At 50.1% G+C, this 24,169-nt stretch overlaps 1 protein-coding gene across 4 annotated transcripts in view; it reads left to right on the top strand.

Annotated features, from left to right (window-relative positions):
• The window catches only part of LOC147120871 (collagen alpha-1(XII) chain-like), a 377,794-nt gene that overhangs the window by 263,201 nt on the left and 90,424 nt on the right, over window positions 1-24,169 (top strand). The window lies entirely within an intron of this gene.

Below are 24,169 nucleotides of genomic sequence, written 5' to 3'. Positions count from 1 at the left end.
TGTGGTCGTCTCGCAATTGTATGTTCTGGCGGCAATTGTTCCGATTTTCACCCCTCCGCCTCTGAAGGTGCTGCCTCTCATTGGGGCACAGTTCCATGGGCCCTGGTAGACCCCAGGCTCCAAGGAACCATTCGTCAGATGTGAGGCTAGGCAGCAAGCACAGCCCCGCCCTCACCGAGTGTCCATATATTATGCAGTATGGGTCACCGCATGGCAATCGAACGCGGGAATCGATTTATACCCCTGCCTAGCTCAGAGATACTGAGGCCAATTGTAGCTCCTCAGTTGTGTAAGCCTTTCTCTTACTACTGTTCGGACCTCGAGAATTCCGAATAAGCGTAACAATAGCAGACAAGTATATGATCAATAAAATTGGTCTTTATTCACACTACAGTTCAAAATTCAAGTGTACGTCGCAATCAATATGCACCCAATTTACCCGTACATAAAAGTACTCCCTAGCAACTTACATGCTACCTACGGGCGATTTATATCCCAAGTCAACCGTACATAAAAGTACCCTTAAGCAATATGTAAGCTCTATGTCCAACTTTTATACATACTCCTTTATCTCTGGGTGATCGGTCCAGGGAAAGTCGTATGTCGAAACGTAGACTGGCCAGCTTTCTTTGTTCGTCTAGTCTTCTGTTATCTTATAACAGAATTTCCCGCCTCTGGGTCACTTCTGTTATAGGGCCTTTCTGCCGGCCTCCCTCGTATATCACTGTCTGCCTACCTCTGATAGGTCAGTTGCACGCCAAACCTTCCCTGATTGGAGTTTCTTCCGCATGACACATTCATGTTCCTGTGGGGAGGGGGAGCGGGGGGCGCAGAACTTCCTTGTCACTCGTGTCCCTCCTTCCTGTCCATGTGGCCTCACAAACAAAGGACCATGCTGACCACCAGGCAAAGGACCCCCTGCTGACTTCCTAGTATTCTGTAACCATTTCACAATTTGTTCTGAACTTCAATCTCCACACGGTAGCAGCGGTTTTATTATGGTGTTTAGAATCTTACAGTTGCCACCTTGGCTGAGATTGACCCTAGGGACCTTGCTATTCTGTGGAATGTTACGTGTTTTCTTTATGAAGTGCCGTTTTTCCTTTCACAAATTTCTCAGCAATTCCTGGAATCAGGCTTTGTTGCTTATCATCTAGAGGCTGTGCGTTTTATCAGATCTGCTCTAGAGGAGGTTCTGTGACTCAAGGCCGACAATTGTCGCAGTTTAAGAAAGAAAAGAAAGAACTTGTATTTATACAGCGTCTCTCACAACCTCAGGACATCCCAAAGAGCTTTACAGCCAATGAAGTGCTTTTGAAGTCTAGTCACTGTAGGAAACGTTGTAAAGTTACAGTAAATTATGTGCTGGAAGTTACATCGACTCAATACAAAGTCGATACATACCCCCAGTGGCTAAGTCTCCCAGGCAGAGTGTGATTTCATAAAACTGGCCTTTATTCCTCAATAGAAGGAATAGTATCACACAGTTTAGAGCTGTGACAGGCTAAAATAATTACGGTATATATTTACAGTTTAAAGAGCGCACAGAGAAATAGGAAACAGGATTATAATTAATAATCAACAAAATAAAATACTGTGAATGCTGAAAATCTGAAATAAAAACAGAAAATGCTGGAAAAGACCCAGGCAGCATCTGTGAAGAGAGACAGAGGGCTGGATTTTGCGGGGCAGGGGGTTGGGAGGCGTCAGTGGGCGCGATCGGTGGTTGGTGAGTCGGGTGGGAAAGTGTTTTTTTTTCCCAGCAAGTCGGGACCCCGCTGTGAACCCGCCACCACACGCCTTTCCCCGATGTCAGGCCTGTCAATGCTGAGCAGATCTGACACACAGCAACCGGGGAGGCAATTCAAATCATTAGTGGCTTGTTTACAGCCACTTAACAATGGTTTTTTCCCAGCTTTTTGAATTTGACAGGTCTCCCACCGGTTTCCCGCTGTGCCTAGACCTCGTCTGTGAAGCTGAGGCGGGAGGTCAGTGGCCATTGAATCAGCTGATGAGTGGACAGCTTCAAATGTCAAGTCAAAGCTCCCAGCTGATTGAGAAATGTTCCCTTTTCTACTAGCTTCTCTAAACTGCATTTCCACTACAGATTCAGAATGCTGCAAGTCTTTACACAGTCTCCATCCAGTCTGACCTCATTACCTCTCCCACCATTGACAGATCGCTTCTGTCATCTCTACTTCACCTGCCATCTATTCCATCAGCATGGGTGCCCATGAAACTCTCTCACCTGGGTCCTCAGAATCCCACCATGATCAGCCCCAACACCAACATCACCAGGCACACCAACATCACCAGGCATACCAGCATCACCAGAAACACCAACAACAACACCAACCTTCTCTGCAAATCAACTGATGCTGAACAGGACAGAGGGCATCAGAACCTGATCACATTGCTGCCCGGGAGGCCAGGGATGGCCTCACCATGGCCAGATTTACTTCACTTGACGCTGTACACCCTGGCTGCCACATGATGCGCCAGGTTGGCACCACTCCACACCAACACCATATAGCATCCCTACAATGCCCAAGCCATTCCTTTCACACTCACCACCATTGCGGGGTACCGTTATGTCTCACCATTCACTGCAACTCACTAAGCCACTTCCAAAGGTGCACACAAATCTGTCCACGAATGCAAAGTGTTGAAAATAAAGGTTTCAATGTTTGACACCACATTAACAGAAACTTTACATGAACATTGTATAAAACACCCAACTGCCTGCCCTTGTGTGTTGTTAGTTACATTGCACTAGGATGAGGGTGAGTGTGAGGGGTGGCTAGTGAGATGGGGATGAGATAATATAGATAGAGAGGGATGGGTGGAGGTGCAAGGTAAGTTAGTGTGAGTAAGGGTGTGCAGGAGTAGGGTAGGGAAGACAGAGTGATGTGATGAGAGGCACAGCAGGATGAGGTTGAGTGTGGCTTTGTACTAATGTTTTGTGATCTACTGAGATCATTGAAACATTTGCGGCACTGCACCCAGGTCCCCGACCACATCCCTGTTTGTGTCCTCCTCTGCAATGTGCAACCAGGCTGTGTTGATCTCCTAGGGAGGTCTCTTCTGCCCACTGGAAGGGAAGAGGACCTCCCGGAGAGCCTGGGTGCAGCCCTGCACCTCTGTGCAGTGCTTGTCAGTGTTTGCAGCATCTCAATGCTGTAGAACACTGACAGCACAAATGTCAAAATAAATTTAGCCATGGTCCCTTTAAGGAAACTGGCTGATGAAGCATCATCAAATGACATCATCAGATCCGCTTCCTCTAATTGGCCGGTAAACGCGCTGGGCTGGCTTAACAAGCTGAATCTCAGGAAAATCATTTCAGAGGCCGGAATGGAGACAGCAGTGGGGTTGGGACCTGCCACCGACGTCACCCGCAACGAACCCGCCGAGGTTCATAAAATCCAGCCCATAGTTAATGTTTCAGGTCGATGACCTTTCTGCAGCAACGGAAGATGTTAGAGAGATCATTAAGATTAGATAATACCAGAGCAACAGCAACTTGCACTTTTACAGGAAACTTTGTGCTATCCGGCACCGACGGGACCGAGCTGTTGCCGTTCCTTCAAAACTGCCGGACACATCAGCGCTGATGTTGAAACATACGGAGATTTTCAGCTCCGTGTGAATCAACAAACCCTGTTGCTTAGCAACAGCTTCTAAACAGTCGGCAAGTGTCTCTGTAGCGTCTCTAGCTGAAGCTGTTGCTTAGCTACAGACCTTGCCGAGCTTGACTGTTGAGAAAAAAGCAACGAAAAGAAAAATAACTAACGAAACGGCTCCTGATTTTTGCCAGTGGCTCGAGCTTGCCGGACATTTAGCCTCCGGATAACACAAAGTTTCCTATAATGTAATAAAACGTCCCAACGTGCTTCAGAGGCAAAAATAATGAACTCAAACAGTACATAATCAGTCACTAGTGTCCTTAGCGATATCCACGGCAGTTTAATTACCCTTTTAGTTTTCCAGTAAAGAAGGTACAATGCCAATCTTGCAAGGCAAACCCTATCTTCCCTGTCGCTCGTAGGTAATCTGGCGCTGAACTGAACTACCTCTGTAAAAATTCAGCAGGGTCTCTATCTCTCTCTCTCGCTCTCTTTCTCTCTCGCTCAGTAGCCAATATTTTTATCACATACTTCCCTCTGATGTCAACAGCATTGAAAATTCCAAAAGAACTTAAAATCGAGAAAGTTTCCTAGAACAATATGTCATGGAACCAACCAGGGAAGAGGCTATTTTAGATCTTGTCTTGTGTAATGAGACAAGGTTAATTAGTAATCTCATAGTAAGGGATCCTCTGGAGGATCTATAACTCTCATAATGATAGAATTTTACATTGAGTTTGAGAGTGACATACTTAAGTAAGAAACTAGAGTATTAAACTTAGATAAAGCCAATTACGTAGGTATGAGGGGCAGGTTGGCTAAGATAGATTGGGAAATTAGATTATAAAAACAGAAAATGCTGGAAATACTCAGCAGGTCAGGCAGCATCTGTGGAGAGCGAAATAGAGTTAACGTTTCAGGTTGATGACCCTTCATCAGAACGGTCATTGACCTGAACGGGAAATTAGATTAACAGATATGATGGTAGATAAGCAATGGTGAAATATTTCATAATTCTCAACGAATATACATTCCATTGAGAAATTAAAAACTCCACTGGAAAAGCTATCCCTCCATGGCTAACTAAAGAAGTTAAGGGTAGTATTAGATTAAAAGAAGAGGCTTATAATCTTGCCAAGAAGAATAGTAAGCCTGAGGATTGGGAGAGTTATAGAAACCAGCAAAGGATGACCAAAAAATTGACAAAGAGAGGGAAAATAGAATGAGAGTAAACCAGCAAGAAATACAAAAAAAGATTGTAAGAGTTTCTACAAGTATGTAAAAAAGGAAGAGAGAAGCAAAAGTAAACATGGGTCCTTTTGAGACAGGAGAAATTATAATGGGGAATAAAGAAATGGCAGCGACGTTAAACAAATATTTTGTATCTGTATTCACAGTAGAAGACACAAAAAGACATACCAGAAATAGTGGGGAGCCAAGGGTCTCTTAAGAATGAGGAACTTAAAGTAATTAATATTAGTAAAGAAAAAGTATTGGAGAAACTAATGGGACTGAAAGCTGACAAATCCTTTGGATCTACTGGCCTTCATATTAGGTGGCTAAAAGAGGTGGTTGCAGAGATAGTGGATACATTGGTTGTGAACTTCCAAATTTCCGTAGATTCTGGAACGATCCCAGTGGATTAGAAGGTAGTAAATGTAACCCCGCTATTCAAGAAAGGAAGGAGAGAGAAAGCAGGGAACTACAGTCCAGTTAGCCTGATATCAGTTGTCGGGAAAATGCTGGAATCCATTATTAAGGAAGTGGTAACAGGGCACTTAGAAATCATAATATGATTAGACAGAGTCAACATGGTTTTATGAAAAGGAAACAGTGTTAACAAATCGAATAGACATTTTTGAGGATGTAACTAGCAGGGTAGACAATGGGGAATGTAGTATATTTGGATTATCAAAAGGCATTCGATAAGGTGCCACACGAAAGGTTATTGCACAAGATAAGGGCTCATGGGGTTGGGAGTAATATATTAGCACGGATAGAGGATTGGTTAAAGGACAGAGAACAGAGAGTAGGAATAAATGGGTCATTTTCAGGTTGGCAGGCTGTTACTAGTAGGGTGCCGCAAGGATCAGTACTTGGGCCTCAGGTATTTGCAATCTATATGAATGAATTAGAAGAAGGGACCGAGTGTGATGTATCCAAGTTTGCTGATGATACAAAGCTAGGTGGGAAAGTAAGCTGTGAGGAGGACGCAAAGAAGCTGCAAAAGGATAGACAGGTTAAGTGATTGGGCAATCAGGTGCCAGATGGAGTATAATGTGGGGAAATGTGAGGTTATTCACTTTGGTAGGAAGAATAGAAAAACAGAATATTTTTTAAACAGTGAGAAACTATTAAATGTTTGTGTTCAGAGGGATTTGGGTGTCCTTGTACAGGAAACACAGAAAGTTAACATGCAGGTACAGCTAACAATAAGGAAGTCAAATAGTACGTTGGCCTTTATTGCAAAGGGGTTGGAGTATAAGAGTAAGGACATCTTGCTGCAATTGTACAGGGCTTTGGTGAGACCACACCTGGTGTACTGTGTACAGTTTTTGTCTCCGTACCTAAGGAAGGATATACTTGCCTTAGAGGCGGTGTAACGAAGGTTCACTAGACTGATTCCTGGGATGAGAGGGTTGTCATATGAGGACAGAATGAGTAGATTGGGCCGATACTCTCTGGAGTTTAGAAGAATAAGAGGTGATCTCATTGAAACATATAAGATTCTGAGGGGGATTGACAGGGTAGATGCTGAGAGGCTGTTTCCCCTGGCTGGAGAGTCTAGAACTAGGGAGCATAGTCTCAGGATAAGGGGTTGGCCATTTAAGACTGAGATGAGGAGAAATTTCTTCACTCAGAGGGTTGTGAATCTTTGGAATTCTCTACCCTAGAGGGCTCTGGATGCTCAGTCATTGAGTATATTCAAGGCTGAGATCAATAGATTTTTAAAATCATGGGATGTGGGGATCGGGTGGGAAAGTGAAGTTAAGTTGAAGATCAGCCATGATCTCATTGAATGGTGGATCAGGCTCGAAGGGCCGTATGGCCCACTCCTGCTTCCAAGTCTTATGTTCCTAGGTTCTAAAATGACGGTGAAACTGAATCATTAGTTCTAACGGGAGAGAATTAATTCTGGGATTCCCATTTTCATGTTGCCAAGCCACTTTCACAGAGATTGCGACAGCTTTGCCTAGGACACAGCAACACTACTTGACAGCTGCAGTGTGCGCACTATCAAAAGGCATCCGGTTTATGCCTGACTGCATTTGTACAGCTGCTGCGCAGGACAAAGTCGATATCTGACCTTATTAAAACCATCTTTTAACACATAACATCAAACGGGAAACACCATCAGGTCCACAGGAGCACAGATTCCATTGCCACGATGTAATGCAACCAATGTAGCTCGGAGCATCAGTCAGTGTATCAAACTGATGTCCATAACCAGGCACCAGATCGAGGAATCACCGCACTGGTCTTGGCACATATGGTCTTAAAGAGACAGCACAGTATACAGTTTGACTACAGGGGTGTGGTACTGGACTAGTAATCCAGAGGCCTGCACTAATGATGCAGTGACGTGAGTTCAAATCTCACCATAGCGGCTGGTGAATTTAAATTCAGTTAATTAAATAAAAATGACATGTAAAAACCCATCTGGTTCACTACTGTCCTTTAGGGAAATCTGCCGTCCTTACCCGGTCTGTCCTATATGTGACTCCAGACCCACAGCAATGTGGTAGACTCTTAACTGCCCTCTGAAGTAGCCTAGCAAGCCACTCAGTTCCACCAAACCGCTATTGTAGCAGTTCAAGAAGGCGACTCACCACCACCTTCTCATGGGTAATAAATGCTGGCCTTGCCAGTGACACCCACGTCCCGTGAATGAATTTTTGATGCACTATTAGACTTTTAACATTGTAATACCCAAAACCACAAATTAGGCCAGGAGGTGCGTTAGGTAGTCGACCCTCCCCTGCCCGCCCAAAAACCCGCTCGGGGTTAAAATAGACTCCCCATGTATGATCTGCCCTAGCACAGACTCTTTCCCACCCACTTAGCATCCTGAAAGAAAATGCAGCATAAATATTTTGATTCGAAAGAATCCAGAATAGTCATCCATTGTCACATCTCCACTGTTTAATGGTGGCCTGGTGTCCTTCAATAAACTATTTCCCCCTTCCCCTGGTCACACTGTCCCAACAGGAACTAAAGTTGGCCCATGGAGTAGTTGAGCAGCTCATCTCGGCTCTTGGCTTCATTTCTTGCTTCACTTCCATTCATTCCCTGACCTTTCATTCTGCAAGGATCAGTGCTTGGACCTCAGCTATTCACAATCTGCATCAATGATTTGGATGAGGAGACCAAATGTAATATATCCAAGTTTGCTGATGATACAAAGCTGGGGGAATGTAAGTTGTGAGGAGGATGCAAGGAGGCTTCAAGGGGATATAGACAGGCTAAGTGAGTGGGCAAGAACATGGCAAATGGAATATAATGTGGAGAAATGTGAGGTTAGCCACTTTGGTAGGAAAAATAGAAAAGCAGAGTATTTTTTAAATGGTGAGAGATTGGGAAATGTTGGTGTTCAGAGAGACCTGGGTGTCCCTGTACACGAATCACTGAAAGTTAACATGCAGGTACAGCAAGCAATTAGGAAAGCAAATGGTATGTTGACCTTTATTACAAGAGGATTTGAGTATAAGAGTAAAGACATCTTACTGCAATTATATAGGGCCCTGGTGAGACCACACCTGGAGTATTGTGTACAGTTTTGGTCTCCTTACCTAAGGATATACTTGCCATAAAGGGAGTCCAACTAAGGTTCACCAGACTGGTTCCTGGGATGGGGGGATTGTCCTATGAGGAGAGATTGAGTAAACTAGGCCTATATTCTCTAGAGTTTAGAAGAATGAGAGGTGATCTCATTGAAACATTCAAAATTCTTACAGGGCTTGACAGGGTAGATGCAGGGAGGATGTTTCCCCTGGCTGGAGAGTCTAGAACCTGGGTCACAGACTCAGAATAAGGGGTCGGCCATTTAGGACTGAGATGAGGAGAAATTTCTTCACTCAGAGGGTGGTGAATCTTTGGAATTCTCTACCCCAGAGGGCTGTGGAGGCTCAGTCGTTGAGTATATTCAGGACAGAGATCGATAGATTTTTGAATATTAAGGGAATCAAGGGATATGGGGATAGTGCAGGAAAGTGGAGATGAGGTAGAAGATCAGCCATGATCCTATTGAATGGCGGAGCAGGCTCGAAGGGCCAAATGGCCGACTCCTGCTCCTATTTCTTAAATGTTATGTTCTTATGATCTTTGGCCCATACCCAGTTCCCCCAGCAGGCAGCTTTCTTCCTTCCCCACTTTAACACAAAACATCAAACGGGAAATACCATCAGGTCCGCAGGAGCACAGATTCCATCGCCACGATGGAATGTAAAAAAAAAAAATCTGGCCGACTGTTTTACTTTCACTTAAAAACTGGTGCTGAAATATAAAGGGGTAGAAATTTGGGTTTGCGACTCCATTGGAAACAATGCGCAGACAAATTACTCCCCCATGTAGTCTTCAAAACAAAAGTCAGGAGTCATTGCTATTAAGTAGCTGAGAGTTTTGGACACGTTACATGTTAAACAGAGGCCCTACTGTCATGTACCTCTCAGTATTTTAGTACCAATCACAGTTATTTGATTTCCCTCCCGCTGAACACTTCGTATTCACTTTCTCGACCATGTGCTATGTGATTGTACAGGAACTCATCTATGTATTATGTAGAAAGTCTCCTATTTCTGCCATTAAGTCTCTTAATGATTTCTTTTTATGTTTTCTGTCAAATAACATTCTTTATTTCTCGTGATATTAATAAGAAAGACTTGCATTTATATAGTGCCTTTCACGCATCCCAAAACGCTTTACAGCCAATGAAGTACTTTTGAAGTGTAATCAATGTTGTAATGTAGGGAAATACAGCAGCCAATTTGCACACAGCAAGCTCCCACACAGCAATGAGATAATGACCAGATCATTTGTTTTAGTGATGTTGATGAGGGATTTAGGTTGACCAGGACACCGGGATAAACTCCTCTGATCTTCTTCGAAATAGTGCCATGGGATTTTTTACGTCCACCTAAGAGGGCAGACAGGGCCTCGGGTTAACATCTCATCCAAAAGATGGCACCTCCGATAGTGCTGCACTCCCTCACTGAAGTGTCAGTCTAGATTTTGTGCTCAAGTCTCAGGAGTGAGGCTTCAACCCACAATTTTCTCACTCAGAGGCAAGAGTGCCGCCACTCAACCACGGCTGACACGATGACCTAAAGAGTCCTTTCTAATTTACCTTAGTCTTCTATCCCACTCTCTTTTGAACCTTGCTAAAGGCCTTAACCTGGCTTCTCAATAATTATTGGCACAATAGTCCGACCCCGCAATACACACAAGAATCAAATTGGATTCCCCATCAAGGTCCACTGGGTTTTCCATTCTACATCTCTTTGTTAAAGGTGACAGGAAAGGCTCGGGAGGTCAAACAGGAAGTGAATGAACCAATAGCCAATCGATGGATAAGTTACCAGGGAAAGCGATGACATTAAGTTGAGTGGCTAATTGGAAATATTTCTGCAGAGAACAGAGAACAGCGGCGGAACAGGTGGATAAGGTGGTAAAAAAGGCATATGGGATACTTGCCTTCATTAGCCGAGGCATTGAATATAAGAGCAAGGAGGTTATGATGGAGCTGTATAAAACACTGGTTAGGCCACAGCTGGAATACTGTGTGCAGTTCTGGTCGCCACACTACAGGAAGGATGTGATCGCGTTAGAGAGGGTGCAGAGGAGGTTCACCAGGATGTTACCAGGGCTGGAGCGCTTCAGCTATGAAGAGAGACTGGGCAGATTGGGTTTGTTTTCCTTGGAGCAGAGGAGGCTGAGGGGGGACATAATTGAGGTGTACAAAATTATGAGGGGCATAGATAGGATGGATGCTGAGGAGCTTTTTCCCTTAGTAGAGGGGTCAATAACTAGGGGGCATAGATTCAAGGTAAAGGGCGGGAGGTTTAGAGGGGATTTGAGAAAGAACTTTTTCACCCAGAGGGTGGTTGGAGTCTGGAACTCACTGCCTGAAAGGGTTGTGGAGGCAGGAACCCTCACAACATTTAAGATGCATTTAGATGAGCACTTGAAATGCCATAGCATACAAGGCTATGGACCAAATGCTGGAATATGGGATTAGATTAGACAGGGCTTGATGGCCGGCGCGGACACGATGGGCCGAAGGGCCTCTATCCGTGCTGTATTACTCTATGACTCTATGACTCTAAGCAATGTGGTGACCAGTTGAGTGGGTGGAGTAGAACCATGAAAAAAGGGACAGGCTTGTGTTTTGTTTCCTGTTCCTAAAAGATTTTTTGAGCTAGAAATAAGATTTGGAATCTTGTGAAGATTGCTGCAGTTGAGAAGGCACAGGCTTCTCTCACTAAAACCTGGCTCTGTGAACAACTTGTATTCACATCCCACCTTTAAGGTAGATAAATGTCCCAAGGCTCTTCACGGAAGCATAATTCCCCCGTAAAAAACGGAGGCCGAGCCAAAGAAGGAAACTTTTGGAGGGGCAACTGAAACCTTGGTCAAAGATGTGGGTTTTAGGAGGGAATTAGAGGAGAGGAAAAAGAAGGGACAGAGGGGTTTAGAGTGGGAATTCCAGAGCATGGGGCCTTGGTGGCTGAACACATGGCTGCCGGTAGTGGAGTGAAGGGAGGAATGATGCACAAGGGTTACAAAGGAGAGGAATTTATGCTTCTGTTACGTAGAGCCTTGTTCAGATCCCATCTGGAGTCACTGCGTTCAGCTCTGGGCACCGCACCTCAGGAAGGATAGATTGGCCTTGGAGGGGGTGCAGCACAGATTCACCAGAGTGATACCGGGGCTTAGGGGGTTAAATGTGAGCACAGGTTGCATAGACTTGGCTTGTATTTCTTTGATTATAGAAGAATGTTGGGCGATCTCATCAAGGTGTTTAAAATGTTAAAAGGATTCGATAGGGTAGCTTCGGAGAAACTATTTCCTCTGGTGGGGGACTCGAGAAAGAGTGGACATAATCTTAAAATTATGGAGTGAAACCAGGAAGCACTTCTTCCACACAAAGGGTAGTAGAAATCTGGAATGCTCTCCCCCAAAAGGCGGGGGATGCTGGGGATCAATTGCAGCTTTCAAGACTGAATAGATCTTTGATAATTTTTGTTAGGTAAGAGTATCAAGGGATATGGAGCTAAGTCAGATAAGAAATAAGAGCAGGAGTAGGCCATGTGGCCCCTCGAGCCTGCTCCGCCATTCAATAAGATCATGGCTGATCATCGACCTCAACTCCACTTTCCCGCCAAATAAATGGAGTTGCGGTACAGATCAGCCATGATCTAACTGAGTGACAGAACAGACTCTAGGGACTGAATGGCCTCCTCCTGTTCCTATGTAAGATGCCTGAGTTGGTGGAACAGAGAGTTTGGGTCTTGAGGTCTAAGCCTGGTGAAGTCTCAAGTTGTTCAAATAAATATTAGATAGAGTAAACTAGGCCCAGCAGAAGTAATTTATTGGATACAAAGCAAATGCATTCATTTGGCATCGAAACAACTCCTTTTTTCTCTCTTGCAAATGGAAGAGTGAAATATTAACACATGACATTTATAAGAAGGTTGTTTTTGGAAAATCGGAGGACGGAATATTTCTGGCTCTCAGCCAGATCCGTCGCTCTGAGGATACGCTAATGCGAGTGAGCAGAGTGAGTGTGTCATTTTGTATACAACTCTTCAGGAAAGTCCAAAATATTAATGGTGTATTCTCTGGCTGCGCTCAAAGGCAAGTATGTTCATTTCAATCATCTGTAAATTTGGCACACAGTGTGCACTTGGCAAATGCTCCGCAGAAAAAAAAATGTCTTAATGAGCTAATGTATTGCAAGACAAGACAGTCTCGACATGGAGAAGGAAAGAGTTGAGTAAATTCCTGTGACCCAGGTTCTTCTCAAATGGTGAACCATGAAGATACGAAGGAGAAGCGCTCTTCATCACTATGTGAAGCATCTCCCATTATCTATATATATAAATCGGTACATCTGTCTGTCTGTCTGTCTGTCATTCTGTCTGTCATCGCCTGTGCGTCTGGCGGGCTATGCGCTCGAAAGTTACAGGGCGTACCTACGCGCGCGTTACCTCCAAAGAAAGCTTACGCTTCCGAGACGGTTTTAAGCGTATTTACGTTTCGGCCGGGCTAAAATCGCGCCCGCGGTATCCCAAAAACCTTCAACGTTTCGCTCATTAGCATCTCATTATCCGCTCATTAGCGACAGAGTGACCTCGAGCTCGACCAATCGTACGCCGGGTTGCTGGCGTGTGCCGCCGGGCCAATCGGTGCGTGTGTGGCCGGGCCTTATCGTTCTGAACCGAGGTGAGTCGCCGCCATCTTGATTCCAAACTTTTCCTTTCTTTTTCCCGCTTTCTGCGTCTTTAAAAAAAACGTTGCTTTTAAAACACATATTGTTTTTTTTTAAAATGATTTAGAAACGAATTAACTTATCTAATCTCATTAATTTTCCTACCTTTCCCCATTTTTCCAGGTAGGCCTCGAAGCCTCGGCTTCTCCTTCGCACCCACGCCCGAGCTAGGCACCTCCCGGCCCCACTCGAAGGCTGGAGGGCCGAGCCTCAGCCCAGCGCCGCTAGGGTGCGCGGGCAGCAGGAGCTGAGACGCGGCGTCTCTCTCTGGCTCGGCCGGGGGGCGGGGCTTGCTGAGCGTCAACTGTCACCCTGGCAACCGGCCCCCCGGCCGTCTCGCACAGCCGCAATCGGCGGTCTTCACCTCGGGGGGGGGGGGGCGCGACCCTCGGGGGGGGGGGCCGCCAAGCGTCACCCTGGCAACCGGCCCCCCGGCCGTCTCGCACAGCCGCAATCGGCGGTCTTCACCTCGGTGGGGGGGGGGCGCGACCCGGGGGGGGGGGCCCAACCCTCGGGGGGGGCCCCCCCGCCCTCCCTCCCCCCTGCGCTCTCCCCCCACCTTCCCCCCCCTCTACCCCCCTTCCCTTCCCCCCCTTCCCTTCCCCCCCCTATCCTCCCTCCCCCCCCCCGCCCTCCCTCCCTCCCCCCCACCTCCATCCCTCCCCCCCCCCCCCAGTCGCTCTCTCTCTCTCTCTCTTCCAACAGCAACATGCCCTCGAAAAAGCCTCGGCACTGCCGGGCACTTCAGCTAGTCTATCTATATATATAAATCGGTCGATCTGTCTGTCCGTCTGTCTGTCATCGCGTGTGCGTCTGTCAGGCTATGCGCTCGAAAGTTACAGGGCGTACCTACGCGCGCGTTACCTCCAAAGAAAGCTTACGCTTCCGAGACGGTTTTAAGTGTATTTACGTTTCGGCCGGGCTAAAATCGCGCCCGCGGTATCCGAAAAACCTTAACATTCCGCTCATTTGCATCTCATTATCCGCTCATTAGCGACAGAGTGACCTCGAGGTCGACCAATCGTACGGCGGCTTGCTGCCGCGTGCGGCCGGGCCCTCCTACGGTCGAGTGACGGGACGATTGACCAATCCTACGCTTTGGTGACCTGACGGTCGACCAATCGGTGCGTGTGTGGGCGGGCCTTATCGTTCTGAACCGAGGTGAGTAGCTGCCATCTTGCTTCCATTCTTTTTCCTGCTTTCTGCGTCTTTCTTTTCAAATATACATTTCCAGCAAAATAAAATTGAATTTATTACATTCTTTTAAAATAAATCACTCATTTGTAAATATTTTATCTAACCTGAACATTCTTTTTCCTATCTTTGCCCGTTTTTTTCTTAGGCCTGAAAGCCTGGGCCTTTCTTGCCCAGCCAGGCCCAAGCTAGGTCATTGGCTGCTGCTAAGCTCCTCACCCCCCCCGCCCCCCCCCCGCACCCCCCGGTGTCACGTTGCCCGGGGCAACGGCGTCAGCCACGAGGGTCAGGGTGCGCGCGCAGCAGGAGCAGGTGAGACTCTGTTCCGCGCTCGGCTCGGGGGGGGGGGCGCGGGGCTCTCGAGAGTGCGGACCTCGGCCTTGGTGAGCGGGAACGGTTACCCCGGCAATGGGAGTGCGGGCCGGCTGGGGCTTGGAGTGCGGGGCTCTCGGGATTGCGGGGTGGGCTCGAAGAGCGGGGCTCTCGGGAGTGCGGGCCGGGGCGGCTGGGGCTTCGAGAGCGGGGCTCTCGGGAGTGCGGGTCGGGGCGGCGCGGCAGGGTTACCCCGGCAACCGGGCGTGGCCGTGGCCGTCTCTCAGCCTCAAGCCCTCCCTTCCTCCCTCCCTCTCTCCCTTCCCCCCTCCCCCTCCCTCCCCCTTCCTTCCCCCCCTCCCCTCCCTTCCCCCCTCCCCCTCCCCCCTTCCCATTCCTCCCCCTCCCCCCTTCCCCTTCCTCCCCCCTTCCCCTTCCTCCCCCCCGCCCTCCCTTCCCCCCCGCCCCCCCTTCCCCCCTGCCCCCCCTTCCCTCCCGCCCCCCCTTCCCTCCCTTCCCCCCCACCCTCCCTTCCCCCCCACCCTCCCCCCCGCCCTCCCTTCCCCCCCTCCCTCCCTTCCCCCCCTCCCTCCCTTCCCCCCGCCGTCCCTTCCCCCCCCCGCCCTCCCTTCCCCCCCGCTCACCCCCCCGCTGCCCCCGCCCTCCCTTCCCCCCCCGCCCTCCCTTCCCCCCCCACCCTCCCTTCCCCCCTCCCCTTCCCCTTCCTCCCCCCCGCCCTCCCTTCCCGCCCTCCCTTCCCGCCCTCCCTTCCCGCCCTCCCTTCCCCCCCAGCCCTCCCCCCCGCCCTCCCTTCCCCCCCCGCCCTCCCTTCCCCCCCCGCCGTCCCTTCCCCCCTCCCCCCCGCCCTCCCTCCCCCCCGCTCTCCCCCCCGCCCTCCCTTCCCCCCCTCCCTTCCCCCCCTCCCTTCCCCCCTCCCTTCCCCCCCCGCCCTCCCTTCCCCCCCGCTCACCCCCCCGCCCTCCCTTCCCCCCACCTCCCTTCCCCCCCGCTGCCCCCGCCCTCCCTTCCCCCCCGCCCTCCCTTCCCCCCCCACCCTCCCTTCCCCCCTCCCCCCTTCCCCTTCCTCCCCCCCGCCCTCCCTTCCCCCCCGCCCTCCCTTCCCGCCCTCCCTTCCCGCCCTCCCTTCCCGCCCTCCCTTCCCGCCCTCCCCTCCCCCCCGCCCTCCCTTCCCCCCCCGCCGTCCCTTCCCCCCTCCCCCCGCCCTCCCTCCCCCCCGCTCTCCCCCCCCCGCCCTCCCTTCCCCCCCTCCCTTCCCCCCCTGCCCTCCCTTCCCCCCTCCCTTCCCCCCCGCCCTCCCTTCCCCCCCCCCGCCCGCCCTCTCTCTCTTCCCCCCAGTCTCTCTCTCTCTTCCCCCCAGTCGTTCTCTCTCTTCCCCCCCAGTCGCTCTCTCTCTCTCTCTCTCTCTCTCTCTCTCTCCTCCCCCCCCCCCCCCCCCCCCCCCCAGTCGCTCTCTCTCTCTCCCAACAACAACATGTCCTCGAAAAAGCCTCGGCACCGCCGGGCACTTTAGCTACTTCAATATAAACAATCTTCTCCTGCTTCCCCGTCCCCCTCCTTTCTTGTCATGTTTGATGGTTGCACCGATGCTGATAGCATTGCAGTACCTCATAGAATCATGGAATCTTACAGCACAGTAGGAGGCCATTCGGCCCATCGTGCTTGTGCCGGCTCTTTAAAAGAGCTGTCCAATTAGTCCCACTCCCTCCTGCTCTTTCCCCATAGCCCTGCAAATTCTTTCTTTCCAAGTATATATCAAATTCCCTTTTGAAAGTTTCATAGCATTACATAAATGTACAGCACAGAAACAGGCCAATTGGCCCAACCAGTCCATGCCGGTGTTTATGCTCCACTTGAGCCTCCTCCCATCCTTCCTCATCTAACTCTATCAGCTATTCCCTACTCCCTCATATGCTTATATAGCCTCCCTTTAAATGCATCTATACTATTCGCTTCAACTACTCTCTGTGGTAGCGAGTTCCACATTCTCTGAGTAAATAAGTTTCTTCTGAATTCCCCATTTGACTTCTTGGTGACTATCTTATATTGATAGCCTCTAGTTTTGCTCTTCCCCACAAGTGGAAACACACTCTGTGTCTATGCTATCAAAATCTTCCATAATTTTAAAGACCTCTATTAGATCCCCCCTTCAGCCTTCTCTTCAAGAGAAAATAGTCCCAGCCTTTTCATCCTTTTACGATACAGGTAGACTATCCCTTATCCGCAATTCCGAAATTCGAAAACCTCTGAAAACCGAAAGTTTTTTCGTGGAGCGTAACCAGAGTATTTATGGTCTATATTTATCCCACTATTTAATTTACCAAATTATTACTGTACAATTAAACTGTAATACTATTTATAGGGCTAGATTTTCAGTCGCTTGCGCCAGCAGTTAGCGCCTTAAGAGAAGTGATTTCCGGGCGCTATGCGTGTAGCGCCCGGGCGCAGCGCAGTTTGCGCCCCGCCCCAAATTAAGTTGCCCGTTAGCGCCGGCGCAAAGTTTAGCGCCCGCCCGGATGCGCGCGCAGAAAATGACATCACATCCTCGTGCAACGCCCTTTGGCCGCCCCGATTCCAAACTTCAGTCGGACCGCCCCATTGTGCGGCTGGCGGCCGGAGCGTTTGGAAAAAGGAACGCAACACAACCAGCGCGGGCCCCGGGGGGCGCTAATTAAAGGGAACGTCCTCTCCAGTATAAAGGCCAGCCTTTTTTCAGAAAACAGTCTTGTGCAACGCATTTCTGGAGACACAACAAGGAGGATAGCTAACTGGTTTCAAGCAGCAAGAGCCAGGTATTTTTGGACTCAGGCCATAGCGCTGCAAGTGGCCATTTGGAAATTAGACTGTTTGCCAGGATTTGATGGGGCCTGCATGGGGTGCCAACGCGGAGCTGCAGCGCCATGTCCGTAGGGCTCGCAGACGCATTGTGAGAGGGGCAGCCCTGGCTAGAGGCAGAGGGGGCTACAGGCGTCGGCCACGTAGGCCTTACCCAGTCAGGCTATACCGCCAGCAGCGCTCCTACCTAAACATGAGTGCCGCGCGATGTGTTAAAAGGCTCCGATTCCGAAAGGAGGTGATTGCAGAGATCTGCCACCTGCTTCGCCAAGATCTGCGGCCAAAGCTCAGGTGCAGGACGTCTCTGTCGGTGGAAGTGAAGGTGACGGTGGCATTGAACTTCTATGCCACCGGCTCCTTCCAATACGCTGCTGGGGACATAGCAAACATCTCCCAGTATGGCGCGCATCGCTGCATCCGCCAGGTGACTGAAGCACTGTTCAGAAGGAGAAGCCAATTCATCTCCTTCCCCATGGCCCTCGAGAGCCAGCATCAGCGCGCATTGGGATTTGCCAGACTCGGGGAATTCCCCTTGGTGCAGGGCGCCATTGACTGTACGCATGTGGCTTTGCGGGCCCCTCTGGAGCATGGCGAGCAGTATCGCAACAGGAAGGGCTACCATTCTCTGAATGTGCAGCTGGTATGTGACCACAAGCAGCGCATCATGGCAGTCAATGCCAGCTTCCCAGGCAGCAGCCACGATGCCTTTATCCTGCGGCAGAGTACTGTGCATGACATGTTCCAGGCACAGCCTCCCCCAAGATGATGGCTCATCGGGGACAAAGGCTATCCTTTGTGCAACTGGCTCATGACCCCGCTCCGCGCGCCCAGGACCGCTGCTGAAGAGGCCTACAACGAGAGCCATCAAACCACCCGCAACATCATCGAGCTAACTATTGGGGTCCTCAAGCAGCGGTTCCGCTGCCTTGATCGCTCCGGAGGAGCTCTCCAGTATTCGCCGGACCGGGTCTCCCAATTTGTGGTGGTTTGCTGCATGCTACACAACCTGGCTATCCGCAGGACTCAGGCACTGCCACCTGACGTTGGACCTGCACCTCAGGAGGAGGAGCAGGAGGAGCATGAGGAGGAGGAGGAGGAGCAGGAGTACGTTCCCAGGAGGGAGCGACCAGGGCCAAGGGCCGCACGACGCCACCTTATTACACGGTACTTCTAAGCCCCCTGTCAGGGAATGGCCGGGGCCATGAGGGAAGATGAATGCAGCCGCTCCGCAAGCCCTCAGCCGGCGAAGCCAACAAACACTAAGAAGAACAACCATGGAGACTGCATGAATAAAGATAATTTTTTATTGCACAAAAATGAAAAGCCCTTCCCACATGAATCCCCAAAAACAATAAACGGGCCCCACAAAAAGCCCAACAAACGACTCACTCCCACAAACTGGGGAGGAGTCACTCCACCTTTCTTCAAACCGGGCCTCAACGTCGGCCTAACGCAAAAAATAAGCCCTCCAACAACACAACCATGGGCAAAATAAAGATGGCCACCGCCATATTAAAGGAAAGCTGCCCACACCCTCTACTGAGTGGCCCGCGAGGGCGAGACCTTGGCCAGCCTTTTGCCTCCCCTGCCCGGCCTGCTGCTCCTTCGCAAGCTCTGCCCAGTGGCTGCTGCGAGGCTGGGGGAAGGCGCCTGAGGCTCAGATGCCCTTCCGCCAGATGCCGCTGGGGGGCGGCCTACACGGCGTTTGGGCCTCGAGGGGCCGTCTGCTGAGTGGCGCACCTGAGCCTGGCCACCATCAGCTGCAGCCGCTTGCCCTTGACGCCCCAGTGGGGGAATGGCGGCCACGGATGGCGCAATGTGGGCCAGCTGGCGTCTGGGATGCGCTGGCTGGTGCTGTGGCGCGGTGGCACTCGGCCGGGCCCGCACTGCAGGATCCGCAACAATCAGCCGAGGGGTGGCTTGCTGGGATGGTCCAGCGCAGCGGCTGCCCTGGCGATGCCTGCCTGAGACAGCGCGTGTGGCAGCAGTGAGTGCCCCTGTTGTCCTGGTGTGCGCCCGCATCACATCCGCCAGGGTCTTGACGGCATCAGTCAGCATGCCGCCACTCGCGGCAGTTGCTGCCCCGAACTCGCGCACACTGGTCGCCAGCGACTCGATGGCCTCAGGCATGCGCCCCACCACGCTCATGAGCTCCGTGTGGCGCCGGTCCGAGTCCTCGGCCATCTTATCCAGCTTCCGCACCTCCTCCGAAGTGAAGGTGTCCGGACTGGAGTCGCGACTCTCCCGCTGGGGAGGAGGGGGCCGAACTAGGGGACCCTTGCCGCGTTGGTGGCGGCGAGTGTGCCGAGCAGCAGCACTCCCCTCTGATCCTTCCCCCCTTTGGGGGGAAGGCCGCGGGCCACGCGCACGGCTGCTGGGTGGCTGGACGCCACTGGTCCCAGAAGCTGCATTGCCCTGCGACAGTTCCTCCAGGCACTCGTCCAGTGAGGAGGTGTCAAGCATTTCCTCCTCTCCTGCGGGACGTGACTGTTCCCCCGAAGGTCCGGCTTGCTCCTCCTCCTACTCCTGGTCGGAGGTGCTGTCACTGGCAGCTTCAGGGTCCTGGTCGTCACCAGCTGAAAGCAGGAATGCACAAGAGTAGCTTCAGAGTGAGGAGACGGCGTCAGCGAGGGAGTTAGGACTGGTGGCATTCAGCGCATTGGTGGGACAGTGGCAAAGGAGGTAGCTCGGATGGGCCAGTGCGACGCGAGAGGGCCAAAAGGCGAGGTCCTTACCATTGCCGGGCAGTGGAGGGTCGGATACACCGCACGCTGTGGGGACAATCACACGGGCTCCCATGAGCACACACACGCGCTCCTCCAGCCGAGTGAGCTTCTGCAGCTTGGCGCGGCCACCCCTGGCATGGGCCTGGCGATTAAACGCTACTTTAGCCTGCAAGAGAAAGGACGGGCTGTAAGTGCGCAGTGAAGCCCTGATGTAGTGTGCACTGCCTCCCATGGTGGAATAGCTTGGACAGAGTGAAGCCCTGATGTAGAGTGCACTGCCTCCCATGGTGGAATAGCTTGGACAGAGTGAAGCCCTGATGTAGAGTGCACTGCCTCCCATGGTGGAATAGCTTGGACAGAGTGAAGCCCTGATGTAGTGTGCACTGCCTCCCATGGTGGAATAGCTTGGACAGAGTGAAGCCCTGATGTAGTGTGCACTGCCTCCCATGGTGGAATAGCTTGGCCAAAGTGTAGAGTGCCGAATGGCCATTTGATGCTCATGACTGTCCCAATGCTGCTGGCTGAGGGCTGGCCAATAGGACTTTCAGCTCCCTTTGCCCATCATGTCAGGTGTACATGCAAGAATGAGGAGGAGACTGGAAAGGCTACTCACCTTCACAATCCTGGTCAGATCGTTGTATTTTTTACGACATTGTTTGTGGGTCCTGGGGGCATCGCCGGTGAACGTCACCCTCTGGGCGATCTGCTTCCAGGCTTTGGTGTAGTCATGGTGGGTTGGATTCCTCCCACTCTCTGGAAACAAGATCTTGCGCCTCACCTCCAGAGCTGTGACCATTATGTCCAGATCACCCTCTGAGAAGCGCAGGGCACGCTGACGGGCCTTCTCTGGCGTTGCCATGACTCCCTGGGGCTGAGCAGCAATGTTGAGGCCTCTTTGCAAGGCTGCAGTGTGCAGGGCGTGGCAGCAGACCAATTCGTCCCTTCCCCCTTTAACAGCTGGTCGGCACCACGGGGTCTGCTGTCAGTGCAAAAATGACCGCACCCGCGCTGCGCCCCGCCTGGGCGCTATCCCTCTGGACCGCCGGCTTAGCGCCTAAAGGTAGGAGTGGAACGCCTCTTTTAGCGCTCCACCACTCTCTTAGGGCGAAGCCACTGAATTTCCGGCAACGGGGCGCTACTTTGGGGCGGGCGCTAACTTCGGGCGGGCGCTAAGGTTAGCGCCCCAAAACTGTCTATACTGAAAATCTAGCCCATAGTCTTTATTTATCCCACTCAGTGTGAATATTCATAAGGTTCGCTGCAGAAATATTAATGTGTTTGCTTACGGGGTGCTGCCCAGACCCCCGCTAGGGTGTTACATACTGATTCTGAATACCATTCTGAAATCGGAAAAATTCCGAATTCCGAAAAACATCTTGTCCCAAGGGTTTCGGATAAGGGATAGTGCACCTGTAGGTATATCTATTGAATCTACCCCGCCTATTCTTCACATGTGAACCTAGACGGCGGGTGTCGGTAGGCTGATCAACCATGGAGTCTCATCAACAGCCAAGCCCAATCTCATCCTCACCCAGAGACAACAGGCGCAATGGGAGGGGGGTCACGACACAGTGGTCAGGAGTCGGATCCCTGGTTAATCGTTATCCCTTTCTTAGCCCGGGGCGCTGAGGCTAATTGTGGTGCACCCCCCCCCCTCCCCCATTGTGTCCCCAACTGAGACATACGAAAAGGGAAAAACAGGACCAATAGGCTCAAGAATCTTGATGTCTCAGCTAGACAATCTCACACATCAACACCGCCCCCCCACACCCCCTCTCCTAGGAAAGGCAAGAAACAAGAGCCAAAACCCATCACAGAATAGAGATTGAACCTGCGACCCTCCTGGTTTTTCTCTCAGTTCTACTCTAAGCTTGGACCACCCCAGCTCACAGGCGAACAATATTGCTTATGCTGAATCAACGAACTGGCCACATTTGGTGGAGCCGTCATTACCATATACAGTACTCTATTATAATTTTTAATGCCTTAAGGCCAGGATATCTTCGTTGTTTTTCTCCTTTCTAAAGCACTCCCCGGCAATTTTGCACCAATTTTAAAACTCATTTGTTCCATACATACCTGACCAAAAAAAAAAGTTATAATTCATTCCATCAGAATGAATGGAAAGAGGAAATGGAAAGTCCAAAAGAGTAAAGGGGGGAAAAAGCGCAATTTTCAGTGCCTCTGGACCTTAACTGCGTTTAATTAAAGCGTCAGAGTCAAATAGGGACTGATTCCATATTTTTCTCTTTTTCAAAGCTTGAAACTCGAACAAGTCGGAGCCCAGTAGAAGGAAAATATTGACGCGGTTGCCATTTTTTTGACTGAAACTTGGCAGCGCTTCCAAAGTTAGTGGGACATTTAACATAGTTGTTCCGCTCAATCACCTCCTCATTCCTCTGAGGGAAAATCGGAGTCTTTTGAAGTGTGGTTGTAATAATATGGAGGATAAACAATGTCCAGGTCTGCGTTGCCGGGGCAGCAACCCATTTGGAAAGGGTGTGGGAAGCGGTCGGAAAACGTGGCTGCGAAACCGCAGTGGTTTGCACGCTTTGCCTGAACTCTGACGCCAGGCACCAAGGCTACTCCCAGTCATCACATTACTTTAAGCTTAAGACAGACAACAGCGTGTGTTCCTTTACACAGCTGGGATGGGTTATCAAAAAAAGGGTATTTAAGGCCAGTTTCTTGGAACAGCTGGGCACTGTGCTGAAAAGGTCTTTGGGTTGATGGATGCAAGGATGAGATCGAATGGACAGAGAGGGTCTTGTTTATCTCAACTTATCTTGTGGATTCTTAGCGTGCAGCTGGATGAGTTTGTTCTTCTGGGGACATAGTGGTGAATATACTCAGCAATCTGTTACTTCTTTGCATGGATTATATAACGGGGGTAATTTTACGGCTTCACGCTCCCAACAGGGAACCTCATCTACCGGGGCACATGTTGGAAAATCTGTTGCATCTGAAGTACAAAAGATAAGAATATTTGCAAAACAGGTATCCAATAAAGGGTCCCTGTGTAGAATAACAGATAGCCAGGAGTTGATTAAAGGCATACGGAGTTAAGTGAATGGTTTCAGAAAGGGATATGTTCTTGTTTATCACCCAATGGTATCAGTATTCACTGCATACTCCGTGTTCCTGCTTAACCATGGGTCAGCTTTGGCTCAGTGGGTAGCACTGCGTTAGAGAGTCCTGGGTTCATAGTCCCACTTCCAGAGACTTGAGCACAGAGATCTATGCTGACGCTCCCAGTACAGCGCTGAGGGAGTGCTTCACTGTCAGATGGTGCCGTCTTTCAAATGAGATGTCAAACCAAGGCCCTGTCTGCTTACTCAGGTAGATGTAAAAGATCATACTGCACTATTTGACAGAAGAGTAGCAGAGTTTTCCAGGTGTCCTGGCCAACATTTATCCCTCAACCAATACCTGAAACAGATGATATGGCCATTATCTCATTGCAGTTTGTGGGTGTAAATTGGCTGTTGTGTTTTCTTACAGTGAAATGTAGTCACTGTTGCGATGTAGGAAGCACTGTAAGTTGGAAAGCGTTTTGGGACGTTCTGAGGTTTCGAAAGCCGCTACATCAATTAATAAAGTTTTTTTTCTTTCTTACTTTCTTTCTTTTAAATTTAATGCAGACTTGAATCAGAAACATGGTTTTCTGCTACCAGTTCACTACCTTCAAGGAGCTGTGCTAAGTTGAGAAACAAAATTGACAAGATTAAACCTGACAACTGTGGACACTAAGACAGTGAGGGATTATCAAGCAGGGTAGCTGTGGTAGTTTGCCATGAGTTTTGTAATAAGAGTGGGTGGATTAATCCTGTCTATGATAAATTAAAGTTTATAATGGAATGCTTGTTTTGGCGCTAACCCCATATTTTATATAATTGCCGTGAATTGAAACAGGATTCAGTAAAATCGCTGAATCGGCAATTACATCAACTATTAGGAGCATGCTGACTAAA

The sequence above is a fragment of the Somniosus microcephalus genome, chromosome 3 (assembly GCF_052327205.1).
Source record: "Somniosus microcephalus isolate GS21.2 chromosome 3, FLI_Smic_1.0, whole genome shotgun sequence".
NCBI classification, from domain to species: domain Eukaryota; kingdom Metazoa; phylum Chordata; class Chondrichthyes; order Squaliformes; family Somniosidae; genus Somniosus; species Somniosus microcephalus.
This window is presented reverse-complemented; position numbering and strand designations above follow the sequence as displayed.